The sequence below is a fragment of the Pongo abelii genome, chromosome 15 (genome assembly GCF_028885655.2).
Source record: "Pongo abelii isolate AG06213 chromosome 15, NHGRI_mPonAbe1-v2.0_pri, whole genome shotgun sequence".
NCBI classification, from domain to species: Eukaryota; Metazoa; Chordata; class Mammalia; order Primates; family Hominidae; genus Pongo; species Pongo abelii.
In genome coordinates, this window is record NC_072000.2 from 91,384,527 (window position 1) to 91,401,355 (window position 16,829).

Genomic DNA, 16,829 nt, shown 5'->3' on the forward strand with positions numbered 1-16,829 from the left:
CCATTATTCTAAGTAAAATAACTCAGGAATGGAAAACAAAATATTGTATGTTCTCGCTTATGAGTGAGAGCTAAGCTATGAGGATGCAAAGGCATAAGAATGATATAGTGCACTTTGGAGACTCAAGGTGAAAAGGAGAGAGGGAAGGGATAAATGACTACATATTGGGTACAGTGTACACTGCTCAGGTGATGGGTGCACCAAAATCTCAGAAATCACCACTAAATGACTTATCCATGTAACCAAAAACCACCTGTACCCTGAACACTACTGAAAGTTTTTTTAAAATCCCTTTTATATGTCTATCTCATTCACTCTGCCTCTCTGGAGAAGCCTGAGAGACATAACCCCCATCTGCCTGTCTATGGTTGTGTATAACCACCTCTCACACTCTGCATCCCATTTGCACTGAGATACTGCTGGGTCCTCAAACACACCATGCTCCTTCCTATTCCAAGCCTTTGCATGCCGAGATTCTCTCAACTTCAGATACTCTGTGAAATTCTTACACATTCTTCAAGATTGAAAAAGGTCAGCTCCTCTTTAAAGAGTGCCTTGAACTCTCCAAGGTAAACTGTGAAAACTCTACTACCCCATTGTGGGATGGGATCCATCTTCAAACTCATCTATAATACCAGCATTGATTTGTCTAGATATCTCTATTCTCCTACACCTCATAAAGTGTTTGGGAGAAGGGACACTTTTGTATTAACAGAATCTAGCCTGGAGCCTGGCACTGCTGAAAGTGATTAAATTTAATTGTATCTATTCTTAAGAAAGTCAGGAATAATGCTTACAACCCACAGATTCCCTTGACTCTACTCAACTTCTCATAAATGACTCAACTTTGTATCACTATGAGCCTACTTCTGAGCTCAGAATGGATATTCATTCAACTTTCTCTTTGCCTTAAAAACAAGAGATGCTGTCTCCCCTCACAGTTTCTAGAGATAGACACCTTCTGTTTTTTTGATTGTTGCAAAGACTGAAATTCTCTTCTTCCCCTTCCTTAGTATGATCCAACCACACCTCCTTTGATATCTCAGTATGTGCTACACCTTGTAATGAGTGGTTCCCCCTACTGGAATGCTGGAGCCTGCTCACATGGGCCAGTTGTGCACATCTCATCCCACCTCCACTTTCACTGACACTACGTTAGTAATTTGAAGTTGGCTGCAGTGAGGGGTTATAACATCATGGAAATGAGCACATGCTACAAGTCAGAGAGAGGCAGAGATTAGAAATATAAAGATAGAAATAGAGATAGAGCTAGAAAGATAGAAGGAGAATGAGATTTAAACTAAGTCTCAAAGATGTTACAAAACTTGCTCAAAGTCATGTAAATATGACAGAGCCATGATTCAACCACAGATATGTCTATTACCTTAACATCATATGGATTTCCTCTCATCTCTCAGCTGAGCCCTTTAAATTTCCTTTTTCCCAGCCCCCTCACCTGTGAGTTCACAAGCTGCCTTATACTTGCATAATGCTAAATTGCCAGAAGTATGCACACAGTCAGGGCTGACTCTCAAATGTTTACTGAACAAATCACAAAAAGATAGAAGGAAACATCTAGAAAAGCTGTTTTGGTGATTTTTTGCCTCTACCTTCTAACGAGAGGGTGAGCCATCCATCTCTCAGTAATCATCTGATATATTGTACTACATCAAGCAAGTCTGCAGCCATGTATTGTTACCTCAGTATGTTGTCCTTTCTTTATGAAGCTGAATGGACTCTAATGTGTGATAGGTACCAAAAAGAAAAAAAGTGGGAGGTTATTACTTTCAGACCCAGAATTTGACTGACTAGGAATCATACTTGGAACATACAGGTGCATAGAAGCACAAAATGTTCCAGGGTATAACTTAAGTTTCATTTTTATGTACTTCTGTACAAAAGAGAGTGCACATATTTGATTGAATGTATTGCATCATTCGTTTATCTTGAAAACTGACCTGAAATACTACCACTTGAGATGTGCTCAAGAGCCTCAATGGCATTCATCAGAGGAATGGCAAAGGAATCTGAGTGCCTGAAACTTTAAGGCTTATAGCAACTTCCCTTTCAAAAGGAAGCTTTTAAACTCTGTGTGTGCTTCTAAATCAAGTATTAAAACTATGACTTAAGGCAGGTGTCAGGGAAATGTTTTGTACTTTTAAAGATAAGAAGATAGAGACTCTGAGGTAAGTTGATTCCTGATGCCCTTATGAGTCAGTGAAATTATCCAAGAAAACAAATGGATTTCCTCTGTGTTAGTGAAAGTCTTCCTACATGGGGAATAAAGATATTATCATTATTGTTCCGAGGGACAGACTTCCAAAAAGCAGGATACACATGCAAACTTCTAAGTTTCCAGCACTTTCCTCAAACCTCAAATTTGAACATTCCCAACAGCTGCTAAAAAGAGAAATAAACGTTTTCATCTGAGTAAGTTAAATGAAAATTTAAATGTTAAAACATTAGCATAGTTATCTTTCTCTGGGAAGAACATGGTTATTTAGGTCCTTCTTTAACTGGGAGATAGAGATTGTGCCTGTCCAGCTCCTCCAGGAATTGAGAGCCTGACTTTCTACTGCTTCACGGAGACTTATAAAGTATCTCCATGTATTTTAAATGAGAAAAGATACAAATACTCCATCAGTAAATCCTTTCTCATTTCTTGTCAATATCCACCCCTCCCGTCGTCTCGTGTTGACAGGACCGATTTGCAGAAGGAGGGTTTAACATTACAAACACTCTTTCATCAGCTTAGAAATTGAGATGAGTCAATATTTACATCATGTTGCTGATCTTTAAAGTACATACCCTGTTTTCTGTTCTAATAAATAGCTGTCACTCTTTCCTCCATCAGAGCTTAGCTGAGAGTGGGTTGGCATGCTCAGTGGTCCCCGTATTCCGGGAACGATCTAATATTTCACATCTCTCATGTGACAGCAGGTCGATTTCTTTCTCTCTCTCTTTCATATTGGTTTGCAATGACAGACCTTATAAAACCATTTAGGTCAGCTTAAAGAAAAAAAAAATCCATAAGCATGCTGGGTTTACCTGTCTTCAGAAATGCATGGTGTAACATTTAGTGAAAGAAGATAGGCAGTATGTTTGTTATCTATTTTGCCATGCAATTTTCAGATCATATTTTTTACTAAAACACTAGATGCGACTACTATGTTTCTATTTCTTACCAATGAAATGAAGTTAACACTGAACTGGTAAAAGAGAAAAGCCTTCCATCCTTTAGCCAGAGAGTTCATAACCATAGCGTATACTTGTTCAAGATCTCCTTTACTCTGTGAGTGCTCTCACTTAGCTCCTGGATAAATTTAACTGGGGTTTATTCATGGCACAGCTTTTCCAATGGACCCACACTGATCACAGAAGAATTTCAAGATTAGTTTTATGTGTCTTATTGTTCTTAGCTTTTGACTGTTGTTCGTTCTTACTTTCCAAAATCATTGGTATGGTTCAGGAGCACAGAGGTGTCTAGATCAGAAATAAGCTTTCCTTTTGGACCATCTGCCTCTCACACTGCAGAAAGCCAACTTCAGAAGAGCCTGCTAAGTATGGTTTTTAAAAATTAAGCAAAAAGGACAGGAGATGATCTGAGATATTATAGATATCTTGACATCCTTGAGGAGACGTCTATTTTACAAATGTGGATTAAGGACTCTGAGATAAAGAGCAAATGAGGGTAAGAACTTTATCCCCAAACTTACACAGCATATCTGGAGACAAAATAAGAAAGTGGGACACCAAAGCAGATGTCCATTTCCCGTATTTGTCTGCCTTCCTCTCACTATCCAATAAAGATGTGAGCTGTGAGCACCCAATGGAAACATCCAGCGGAGGCAAGAGGGGTCTTTATGTGCAATGCTATGGTTATGGATTCAATTGTGTGTGTGTGTGTGTGTGTGTGTGTGAGAGAGAGAGAGAGAGAGAGAGAGAGAGAGGAGGCGAGGGCCAGGCCTAATTCCAGCTTCATTTGTTCTATTTCAATGATTTGGTGATAATCTGTTGTTTCAAGGAAGTGCCCTAATGCAGTAACTAAACCTCATGATATATTTGCATGGACAATTTGGATAAAAGATGCTTAAGTATCATGTGTGATTATGAAGATCAGTTAAGAAAAAGCATTTCAGATTCTGCAAGTTCAAACAAGACAAAGCTGAAGAGAGTATGAGTAAAGCTCAGCCTCTGATGTCCTCTGAAATTCACCTCTGAGCTCAGTACCTGCTAGGATTTGAATGAGGGGTATCTCCTCAAGAACGAATGTTGAAATTTAATCCCCAATGCAACAATATTAAGACATGTGTCCTTTGGGGTGATTAAGTCATGAGGGCTCTTATACAAGCACAGGAGGTCCAGGGGAGCACCCTCTTCCCCTCCTCCTGTGTGAGGACACAGCATATCTCCCCTGTGGAGGATCTGGCAACAAGGCACCATCTTGGAAGCAGAGAGCAGCCCTCACCAGACACTAATCCTGTGGACATCTTGATCTTGGACTTCCCAGCCTCGCCGACTATAAGAAGTAAATTTTTATTGTTTACAAATTACCTAGTCTGTGGTATTTTGTTATAGCAGCATAAATGACTAAGACAGTAACCCAAGCTGAAGTACGATGAAGGAACATTTCCATGTGGCTAACGATTCAGCTTTTACAGTGGATTTGATATCGGCAGGTATTTTTCAGCTCTACCTGGTTACACGTGACATCTTAAGTTACTTCTTATGCTTTATCAATAGCAGTTCCCAACCAACCAAGATGAAAGGAAAATCCTACAAATAGACGAATAGGAATTAAAAATCCTCAGATGGAAGTGGAACATGTCTAAACCATCAATTATAAAAGGCACATTAGTAATTATCTTGATACCCATTCAATAATTCATTATGCTATTGATTGATCAGCAAGCAGGTCAGTTTCAGCCCTTGACCCCATAGTTTTCTAGGCAATTTCTCTTGTAAAATAGAACAATGTTCTTTTTCCTGCATCACGATCCAGGGAGCTGGTGAGAATTGTTTTATAGATCTTTCCTCTGTTAATGGCTGCTTTGTTTTGTTTTAGTTTGGCACAGTGGATTAGCCATTATGTGATGAGTTTTTATTATTATAGTTTCCAGAGTATGAGAGGAAATGAGGTAAATGATTAATGGCAGAGTAACTTAAAGTAAGATGGAATTATATAAAGCCATTGAAAAATAGATAGGAAGTGCAGCCTCCCAAATGGACCTTGGTTCAGCTCCAAGGGTAACAGTCTTATCAAAGGTGTCACAAGGTTTTATTCATGATCCCAAGTACGGGGGCTCTCAGTATTCAATCTTAGCAACTGCACAATACCATGAAGCAACAGGAAGCTTCCCAGCCCTGGCGTGTGATCCATCCTGTCTCAGAGGGAAGCCCTCTTTGCTTCAGGTCTAGCGTCATTTTTATACATCAACTCCTCTTTATTCTGGCTTTCTAAAGTTGCAGTTCAGTTCACTGTTACTTTGGAGATTTTCTTAGAGACCACTTGCATACACTTCAAATGAGCATGGTTTTGTTCTGTTTTATGTTTGTTTTTTAAGGCTGTTAAAGAGTTTGGTGGATTGATTTTGGTCACAGGACCAGGAGATCTAAATGCTCTTTCTGTTTTGGGTTGTTTTTACAGCATAAACAGAGGTTACTTCATTTAAAATGCAGCCTGCTCTGACATCAGGATGTTATTGTGCAACTGGGAAGATCAGTTGGCGAATGTGTATGAGTGATTCCAGATGAAAGTGAGGTCACCCAATCAACTTGATAAATAGAGCTCATAGCATAACATCCCACATTCTTACATATCTGAAATTTAAAAATACTAAATAATTCTGAATTATTTTACTCTTAAGAATACAAGTGAACACTGTCTTCTGTGAAGCATAATGGAGAACCCACACCAGCTCATAGAAGGCAGCCAGCATTTTATAAATACCTCATTTTCTTCACTGGTCCTATCCTTATCATTATGACAACAGTGGATACTATTAGTTTTTAACTAACGGTACTAACTAATAATAATTATGAGGAAAATTGCCAATGTTCTACACATACATATTTCACTGAATCCCCAAAAGAATAAGAGGTGCATTTTATAATTACCATCCCTTTTTACAATGCTGATGCTAAAATCTCAGGTCAAGTGCTTTATCAAAGTGGCTGAATTAGGACTTGAATTCTGTATTTTATTTGATGCTATATTGCTTTTAGGAAAGATTTTGAAGACTGGGGAGGTCTCACTAGAAATACATTTCTAAAAGCCTTGAGAGTTTCTTTAGCTGTGAATTCCCAAAGCAGCTTAAAGAATTTTGCAAGAACTGAGCTGCTGGTTCTTTTACGTCAGTTTGCCACCGAGATGATTTTCTTTCAGAGGAAAAACCAAAGATAGAACAGTAGTTTTCCACTCTGACCTTCCTGGCTGCCTTCACCCCACCCCATTTCATTCATGCTGCTCCTTAGGCAACAAAACAAATGGGACAAAGCTGTATATCCTTTCCTAAGATAAATTCATCAGGTGAGGGAGAAAGATGATTTAGATTAACCATGTGTTGTGTAGGCAAGTTCAACGGAGAGAGAGATTACGTGAAAACCTAACAAGGACATAAGCACCACCTTCACCATGCAGGACACATGGACAAACAAGGACTCCCCAGAAGAACCAAGGGATAGACGAGCATCCCAGGAATAAAACCAGAATATCCAATCATATTTGTGAAAAAAATTACGTTTTCTACTATGTTTTCTTATTTTTATATATTTAAAAAATTTTGCAATGTTCAGTCTCTTCTTGTTTTATAAAAAGTTGGTAAATATCCTTTTCATCATCTCAACTCTTGTCAGTTCATGGATGGTTTACTCAATTTCGCCTTTTAGTCTCACTTCATGGTATGCTGCCTGTACTTCTCGTAAGAGAAAAACTCCAGCTCAGAATCAGATGCCCTCTAGAGAAAGGCTGGCTTGACTTTGTTGTGTGTCTGCAACAAATGACTTATTTTTTCAATAAAACCCTCAGTGTGGCTGGGTAACTCTATGTTACCTTCTTTCTAAAGTGCCCAAGAGGCCACAGAGATCATTTTCAAAGTGAACTATTGAGCATTGCAGTGCTGGGCATCAGGGGAGCAAGACTTAGATGGCAGGGGAAGAAGGTTTACAAGAGACCAGCGACAGGAAAGGGAGATCAGCAGACAGCTGTCACTCCATGTCTCTTAAAGACACACTGGCAGTGAATACGAATGCTTGTCAAAGAGGAAATTCAACACTGGAGGGACGACCCATAACTGCTATAACTCAATGCTTCCTGCATTTGTATACAACTTTGTTATTGTACAGGTTGTTAAATTGATACCTTAATTACATGCATTGTGGACAAGTTATAGCTGTCATGAGAGGCATAAATCTGGTCTTTCTGACATGCTCTCAACCAGATCATTTTGTTAAGGATAGTTGTGGATACAATTTTGATGGCAAAAGGAGATATGCGATACAGAGATTTACTTCACCACTAAATAAGTACAACTGTTCTCTACCTTGCTGCTGATGGATGTGTTTTGTAAAAAGAGTGAAGTGTAACCTGATGTCAAATTCTGAAGGAAATCTATATTGCAGAATTTTAAAATGAAGCTCTCTTTCTTGGCAAATTGAATAGGTAGTTTAAATTTATAGTCACTATTGCAAAGATTGAGTCAATTAGGACTTCTGAAAATTCATTAAAATATAGGCTTTGGGGATTTACAAATTATATACCTTTTAAATCTATCAAATAAGTAAGGTTTTGGTCTTTGGGGTAAATGGATCTCTTATTGTTTTTCTACCAAATAATTGCGAGGTTTGATCTCCTTTGTGTTAAACTACAACTGATTTGTTCTATAATTTTATTCTCAGCACCTGTCATCAGTCTTAGCTATCATAAATTTCCTCTTACGTACTTCAATTTCAAGCCACTCTTCTTAAACAAGGATGCACACAAGACTATATGCAACTATTCTTGCCCAATATAGATGGAATATATTTGGTCTTCTGCTAAATTACTTTATGTTACTAAAAAATAAGTATAAGCTTGTGTGGTACATTTTGCTATTAGTTTGGAGTTTCAAACTTATTCTACAATCCTGGAAGCAAGAGCTTAAATGGGAAAGCTCATCAAGAAATAATTTTAAAACTCTTTACTGGCCAGGCACGGTGGCTCACGCCTGTAATCCCAGCACTTTGGAAGGCTGAGGCAGGCGGATCACGAGGTCAGGAGATTGAGACCATCCTGGCTAACACGGTGAAACCGCGTCTCTACTAAAAATACAAAATATTAGCTGGGTGTGGTGGGGGGGTGCCTGTAGTCCCAGCTACTTGGGAGGCTGAGGCAGGAGAATGATGTGAACCTGGGAGGCAGAGCTTGCAGTGAGCCGAGATCTCGCCACTGCACTCCAGCCTGGGCAACAGAGCAAGACTCTGTCTCAAAAAAACAAAACAAAACAAAACAAAAAAACCACACACACACACACAAAAAACTCTTTACTTAAAGAAATGTATAGGACACTCTCATTCAGACATAAATGGAAATATCCTAAATAGGTATTTACATAAACCGATCTCTATGCCTTTCATTGGAGCTAAAAGCATAACTAGGCGTTCTTTACCTGAGTTGTGAAGGCATTAAAATGGAAAACTAAAAATATTTGTTGGAAGAATAAGCCTACTGGTTTGTTATATTGGTGAGGCAACTGAATGATAGGGACTGGGCTATGAAAGCAACTTTTTGTCAATATATACTTCTGTTGTACCTACCCATTTTGAATCATATAAATGCTTCATCTAGTTACAAACAAAGACGTTTAAATTGTTATTGGCAACATTTAAAATACTTTTAGACGTATAACCTATCTATCTTTGTAGGCATGACTTGCAATTAAATTGCTGGAGGTTTCATGGAAGCGCAAGCAGGAAAGAGGGTCTACTTAAATTAGGGAGTGAAAAAAATTAGACTGAGCTAAATGGACGCTTAGGGACCATCTGGTACAAATCCTATATCTTTAAACTGAGACTTGGTAGGTTAAGTCACTTTTTCAAGTTCACACTGCTGATAAGTGGCTGAGCTGGTCTTCAAGTCCATGACTATAATTTCAGAGTGTGAGGTCTCTAATGACGAGCTTCATTCTTTGACTTTGAGCAATTAACTTCGGTAGGATTCTATTTTGTTATCTAGAAGATAAGAATGGTTACACCTAACTCACTAGGCATTTGTGAGAAACACATGTCAGTAAATGGAAAATAAGGAGCTGAACACTTAGCGGGGAGCTCTGGCATTGATTACTGGGATTTGCAGCGGTAGTTAAGCAGTAGCAGAAGTGGTTCAGTTATAGTGGAATTTGGGTGAGAAACCATGACTGAAATTCAGGCATTAATGCACAGCTGAATGCCCTTTCCAATAAACCATGTTTTAATTTCCTCAAACCAAATGCATTATTTGTGGAAGATTGTTTATATAGTTTGGCAATATGCAATTTGGAGTTACTGTATTTATTAAGAGCTTACATGCAATATTTTCCTCTGCATCTCATTTGTGGCTGCCTTTTTGAAAAAGAAAATGAAAACAACACACACGCATTTGGATTCAATTTCCGTATCTTCAGATGACTAGCCACGTTATCGTCTGTGAGTCATTTTGATCCTACGAACCTTAAATCCTTCATCTATAAGAAAGGAATAAGATACTTCTCTACTTAAAGTAAAGGATCATTGTAGGGATTAACATTTTAAAATGAATTTAAACATACCTTTAATCTTAAGGTGCTTCACTTTCTGCTGCAAATGCAAAGGTTTTATCTGGTGAGTTGTCTGGCGGAGGAGCTGGGAATTGGTTTAGAGTCACAAAGATGGGGTTTCTAACACTGCGTGCCTCTCCTGCAACTCTAGGAAACATCCTTATCTATTCTAAGCCTCAATGTCCAATATGCTTCTTAGGGTTATTTCTGAAATCACAAAAGATAGAGTATATAAAATGCCTGGCGCACAGTTCATTTAAGAAATTTCAGCTATTTTAATTATTTTTAGTAGACTAGAGAAGAGCCACAGAATCGTTAGTGATATCAGAGTCTTAGCCCTCTTAGCTGTATCCAGTGAAGAGTAAAATTACACTTTCACTCATCCCCAGTTTCTCTCCGGTGCTTAAAATTGTTTTCTGAGGCTCAGAAGCAATATAGGTAATTCTTAACCATGAAAAATGGAATTTCAAAATTTTGCAAATTTATGACAATAAGCTAGCCAGACTGCTATAATCTGCTTCTCATAATAAAAATCAGAGGGCACCTTGTGCCCGCTGGAGGAGGTCATGAGAAGTGTTCTGGTCAGCCTTGTTCCTATGGTGATATAAGCATTTGAGCAGATGCCCTGAAGGCAGTTAGCAATCACTGTCATGTTGGCTAATAGTGGCAGGGTGACATCGATCCACACGGACAACTTTATTCATGTCTCCAGCCAAAACCCTAATGACTTTGCTGATTCTTCCTCAAACAGGTAGTGAATGACAGTCATTTAAAATCTCAAACTTTGAAAGTCAATGTGCTAGAGCTCAAAGAAAGACTGCAGAGGCAAGTTAGATACTCTCAGCTCATTATGGATTAAGTTGTCAGTTCTTGAGATTAACTTTCTTTGTGTGTGTGAGTGTGTGCATGTGTGTGTGTGTGTATTGTGTGTTCTACATGTGTTTTGCAGTGGCAGGCACAGAGATACTCTCTTAGATACCCCTTCAAGGAAGGACTTGCTACCTAGCAGTAAGCTATGTGGTCACCAGATACCTTCCAGCTCTCAGTAACTTCAGAATCTGCCTCAGCTGCTAAAAGCTGCCTTGTCTAATCTCATATACTTCCCAGGACAGCGACAGCCCATAGCTGAGCCAGGTGGAGTTATAAAGTCCTGCTCTAGGGCTGCCCACTGGGCTGTCTGAGGTCACTCCAGGCTTTTCCAAGCCTGTACTAGAGTTTAACTTCTCTACTCAATCCTGCTTCCCCCATTTCTTTTGCAGATATTGATCTCCAATCACCATTTTTTACACCTCAGACTTTCTTGCAGCACCTGGTCCCTGAGAACTAACTCCTGCAACATATAGGATTGAGGATAGCCCAAGATAGCAGGATGGAGTTTGGACCTTGATCACCCACAGCTCAGCAGGCAATGGGAAACTCATCATTGGTGGTAGGTAGAACGCAGTCCCTGGCACAAGGTGGCTTTTGAACTGGTAAGAATTTGAGAGGGTACCTAGTTGGAAGAGAATATGCAGCTGGACATGAAGTTCTAGGCATTAAAATATCTAAGGAAAATAATAGCTATAAAGATATAACATTAGATGGCTATTGCTAAGCAACGTTGCTCTTTACATAAAAATAACGAAGAGCTGAGGGAGTGAACCAGAAGTAAAAGACAGGTGCAAAACAGAAGTCCTCTCTAGTTGCATACAAAAAAGCCCTCATCTCTTCTAGCAGGGGCATACAGAAGCCATGTGCCAAAACTAAGGCTTATTAATCACAGTGGCTGAACTTCAAAGGGAGTTCAATGCATTGGTTTGTGACATGTCCAGAAAGGTCATCCCTGACCCCTAATATTAGTTGTTATCATGTTTTCTTCTAACACTTTCATACTTTCATATTTTATGCTTAAACCTTGGCTCCATCTACAATTTATTTCCATTTATAAGGTTAGGTCTATATTTATAGTTTAAAATGTTGAACAAAACTGTTTTAGATTTAAGCCGTTTTAAAAATAGCTATTGTGTTTTATTCATGTATTTCCAATAGACAGGACTCAGTTCTCAATGCATCTTAAATGACTAAATAAATAAATAAATATGCCATAGCAGTATTATCTTGGTGGTAGGAAATTTGGGATTTCCACCATTAGGTAAGTAGGATAATAGTTTTTAAAGAGAAAAATAAAAAATGATTGGGAATGCTCTAAAGAGTTGTATATGTAATGTGTGATTCAATGAAAGTGTTTAGAAAAAGGGAGGCATATAACCAAAGATTGCAATCCTTCAAACACAGAAGCTTTGGCTTTTCTTTTAATTGTTTTAATCTTTTATATTATTTATCTATTTCTATTTTTCTTTGTTGTTATGAAATAACCAAAATCAGTCAGGAGCGCTCTTGAGCTTGTATAAAAAGGGAAGATGCCCAACCCAGATTTGCTTCCTGTTGGTTTATTTATTTTACTTATTATAGCTCTGGCTAATTAACAGTTAGTGACATTATTATATTGTTATTGAGTTATTATATTATTATATTGTTATTGAGTAGTATATTGAGTAGTTTTTATCATGCTAAAGAAAACATAACAGTTATCCAAGAGAGAAGGTTTTCCGTGATGCCATATTGGAAAAAAAAAAGTTAACAAGTAAATCTTTATATAATTCTGGGTCCATGGAATTAACATTATCTTCAAAATGGCTTTATATAACAAGCAGAAGTGATCTTCATATGATTAGTTTTGGGATCAAACTTCTGTAAAATAAATAATGTATACTATTACAATAAGTTACTAAATATATTTCAGAAAGGTGACCCATCTGTTGAGATGAGGCTGATTGTATACTTTCCTGTTATTCTGAGTTCATAAAAGGATAAAGTTAAATATATTTTATGTATATGTGTATGTATATATGTACATACATAATTCATAGTTACATACTTGCTTATTGTTGATAGATAATTATCCATGGGCAGCTACCATTTTAACATATTTTGTGAGCAGAGACACTGAATGCCTTTGTTGCCTTTGCTTTGGCTTTTTTTTTTTTTTTTTTTTTTTTAGAGACAGGGTCTTGCTCTGTTGCCCAGAGTGCAGGGACAGGGGCAGGATCATGGCTTAATGAAGCCTCTATCTCCTAGGCTCAAGCAATCTTCCCACCTCAGCCTCCCAAGTAGCTGGGACTATAGTTGTGCGCTATCATGCTCAGCTAATCTGATTTTTTGTAGAGACACAGTCTCACTATATTGCCAAGGCTGGTCTCGAAATCCTGGTCTCAAGCAGTTCTCTCACCTCAGCCTTCCAAAGTTCTGGGAATATAGGTGTGAGTCACCCCTACCTGGGCTTGTTTCGGCAATTTTTTCAGGGAAGTGTATATAGCAAAAAGTATTGAAGATGGAGATATTATCTCCTTTTGGAAACAGGGAGAAAGGCATGCTTACATCATTATAAACATTTAGTTCCCTAAGCTCTGGGTTTCTCTGCTGTATGCAACCCACTGAAAATGCCATCTGTTCCACTGTTTGTCACCCTATCGTAATTGGGGCTTAGGGAACCAGTGGAAGAGAACATGAATACTCTGGCTACTGCTTTTGCTTTGACTAATAAAGCCCTTGTTTACTACCCTGGAGTTTCATGTCTACTGCTTGCATCTACAAAATTGTGATAGAGTAACTTACCAGCTTGAAAATAGGGTAAACTCTCACACTCTTCACCCATTCTTGACAATTATTTATTTAGATATAGAATTCTGAGTAGATGACACATCTTTTACATGTTATTTTTTAAAAAACTAAATTCTTCCTTTTCTCATAGGTGCTGAAGAACAGTCAAGATAAAATTGACATTTTGTTATGAAGATGAAGAAGCTAGATTTATCTTTTTCATGTAAGAGAGCATTTTTCTTCTCTGCTGAGGTCTAAGCAGAGTTACCTACAGGTTGGGTTAACAGATACCTCCAATGGCAATTTTAGAGCCAATACAAGACCCTAAAGTCTTAGATACTAGATTAGTCAAGGTTTTCTAGAGAAACAGAACCAGTAGTGTATATGAATATATGTATGAATATATATATGTGTGTATGTATATGTATATATATAACACACACATATCTATATATTCACACATATACATACATATATGTATATATGATATATATCATGTATATATGATGTATATATACATATATACATACACACATATCTATATATTCATACATATATTCATATATCCTACTGGCTTATATATATATAAATTATATATAATATATATAATTTTTATTTAATTAGAAATTTATTTCTAATTAAATTTATAATAAATTAATAAATTTATTTATAATTAAATTTATAATAAATTGATAAATTTATTTATAATTAAATTTATAATAAATTGATAAATTTATTTATAATTAAATTTATAATAAATTGATAAATTTATTTATAATTAAATTTATAATAAATTGATAAATTTATTTATAATTAAATTTATAATAAATTGATAAATTTATTTATAATTAAATTTATAATAAATTGATAAATTTATTTATAATTAAATTTATAATAAATTAATAAATCTATTTAATTATAATTTTTATTTAATTATATAATAATTTTATACATATATAAATTATATATATAAATCCAATCTCTCTCTCTTAAGGAATTGGCTCATATGATTATGGAGGTTCCCCAAGTCCAAATCTGCAGAGTAGGCTATCTGCTGGAGATTCAGGGATGAGCTGATCATGCAGTTCAAATGTGAAGATCATTTGCAGGAAGATTTTCTTCCTGCTCAGAGTAGGTCACTCTTGTTTTATAAAGGCCATCAAGTGAGTGGATGAGGCCCACACACATTTTGGAGGGAAATCTACTTTACTCACAACTCACTGATTTAAATCTTAATTTCATCCAAAAAAAAAAACCTCACATCAAAACATTCAGAATAATATTTAACCAAATATTTGGGCACTGTGGCCCACCTATTGGGCAATAAAAGTAATAATCAGTGGTACCATTGTATACTAAATACGGTCACTGCAAATTAATAAAAAAAGATTCGACAATCTAATAATTTTGGAACATATTCTATAGAAATTTCTCTTCCTTGATACATACAATGCATATTAATATATTAAGTGTTCTGAAAAATCTATAGTAAACCCATTAAACTTTCTTAGACTAAAAAGCAAACTTCTTTGATCATATAACACTCTTTTGGGCAACATCTTTTAACAATGAATGAGACTAGCATTCCATAAGGCACTCTTTATTAAATACTGTGTTAGTTCATTTAGTATTGGTGTAAAGAATACCCAAGGCAGGGTAATTTATAAAGAAAAGAAGTTTATTTGCCTTGTGCTTCTGCAGGTTGTACAAGAAGCATGGTACCAGCCTCTGTTTCTGGTGAGTGCCTCGGGACCCTTACAATACTGGTGGAAAACAAAGGGGAACAGGCATGTAGAGATCACATGGTGAGGGAATACGAACGAGAGAGGAGGGAGGTGCCAGGCTCTTTTTAACAACCAGCTCCCACAGAAACTCAAAGAGCCAGAACTCACTCACTCCCTTCCTAAGAGAGCATTGATCTAGTCATGTGGAATCCACTCCCCTGACCCAAATACCTCTCAATAGGCCCCACCTCCAACACTGGGGATCACATTTCAACATGAGATTTGGAGGGGATGAATATCCAAACTATAGCAAATACTCCTGTGGAATATGACAGAGATGATATTTTTCAACTGTGAAACCCCAAGGTTTTACTCACCTTGATTGTTTTAGAACTTTGTAATGGAAGTTATTGAATATTTACTCATCTATCCAATATTTTATTATGGCTCGCCTACATTAGTTTCCTATTTCAGTATTAGGAAGTAAAGGTAATTTTTGAAGGGGACTTGCACTGTGTTACACATTCTTAGCCTAAATTTATCTTCTCTGTATGTTTTGCATTTTTCAAGCCTTTTTTAAAAATGAACATGCACTTCAGACTACCTGCAAATAATGTTACTTTTAGAAACCTAGAGTCCATAGCAAAGCTCCACACATGTTTTCTAGAAAAAGCCTGATAGTAAATATTTTAGGCTTTGCTGGCCATATGTCTCAACTAGTTAACTCTGCCATATACAATATGTAAGTAAATCGACGTGGCTGTGTTCCAGTAAAATTTTATTTACAAAAAGAGGCGATAGATAGGATTTGGCCCAAAGGCCATTATTTACTAATCCTCTATCTAGAATAGTGCTTTAGAGAAATAAGAGAAATAAAGTGAGCTATGAATGGAAAACTATATAATTTTAAATTTTCTAGTAGCTCCATTAAAAAGTAAAAGGAAGCATACAAAATTAATTTTAGTAATATATTTTATTTAATCCAATATATGTTAGCATTTAAGTATGTAATCAATATATGCACTATTAATGTGACATTTTGCAGTCTTTCTTTTCCAAAAATCTTTGATATCCAGTGTGTATTTTATACTTTCACTATACCTCAAGCAAGAATAACCACATTTCAAGTACTCAACAACCACACATAACTAGTGACTACCATATTGTACATTTTGTCTACATTTTTCATATCCCTGAATGTTATTTCTTTTTCTAATAAGAAATATTCTTATTACTTTTCTCCTAAGACAGAAGCAAACTTTAATAAAAATTTCAAATATTGTAAATAACTTCAACTTTGATCACTCTCATGACTACAAAGATATATAGGTCATATGTCTAAAAGTCTTTTAAATGTTGCCAATAACAATTCAAAGGCTTCATTTGTAACTAAATGATTCATTCATATGATTCAAAATGTATAAGTACAACCGAAGTACACAACAAAAAGTTTCTTTCACACCCAGTCCCTGTCATTCAGTTACCTCACCAATATAATCAACCAGAAAATGTATTCTTCCAAAAATATTTTTAGTTTTCCATTTTAATAGCTTTATAGCTCTGGTAAAGAACACCCAGTTATGTTTTCTGGCCAGGTGCGGTGGCTCACGTCAGTAATCCCAACACTTTGAAAGGCCAAGGCAGGCGGATCAGCGAGGTCAGGAATTCAAGACCAGCCTGGCCAATAGAGTGAAAC

At 36.7% G+C, this 16,829-nt stretch overlaps 1 long non-coding RNA gene across 1 annotated transcript in view; it reads left to right on the forward strand.

The window, feature by feature from the left end:
• The window catches only part of LOC134760093 (uncharacterized), a 98,228-nt gene that overhangs the window by 77,298 nt on the left and 4,101 nt on the right, over positions 1-16,829 (forward strand). The window contains exons 3-5 of the long non-coding RNA XR_010137007.1: positions 11,030-11,199; positions 13,561-13,632; positions 15,111-15,146. This is a non-coding gene — a long non-coding RNA (uncharacterized LOC134760093). The remainder of the gene's footprint in view (positions 1-11,029; positions 11,200-13,560; positions 13,633-15,110; positions 15,147-16,829) is intronic.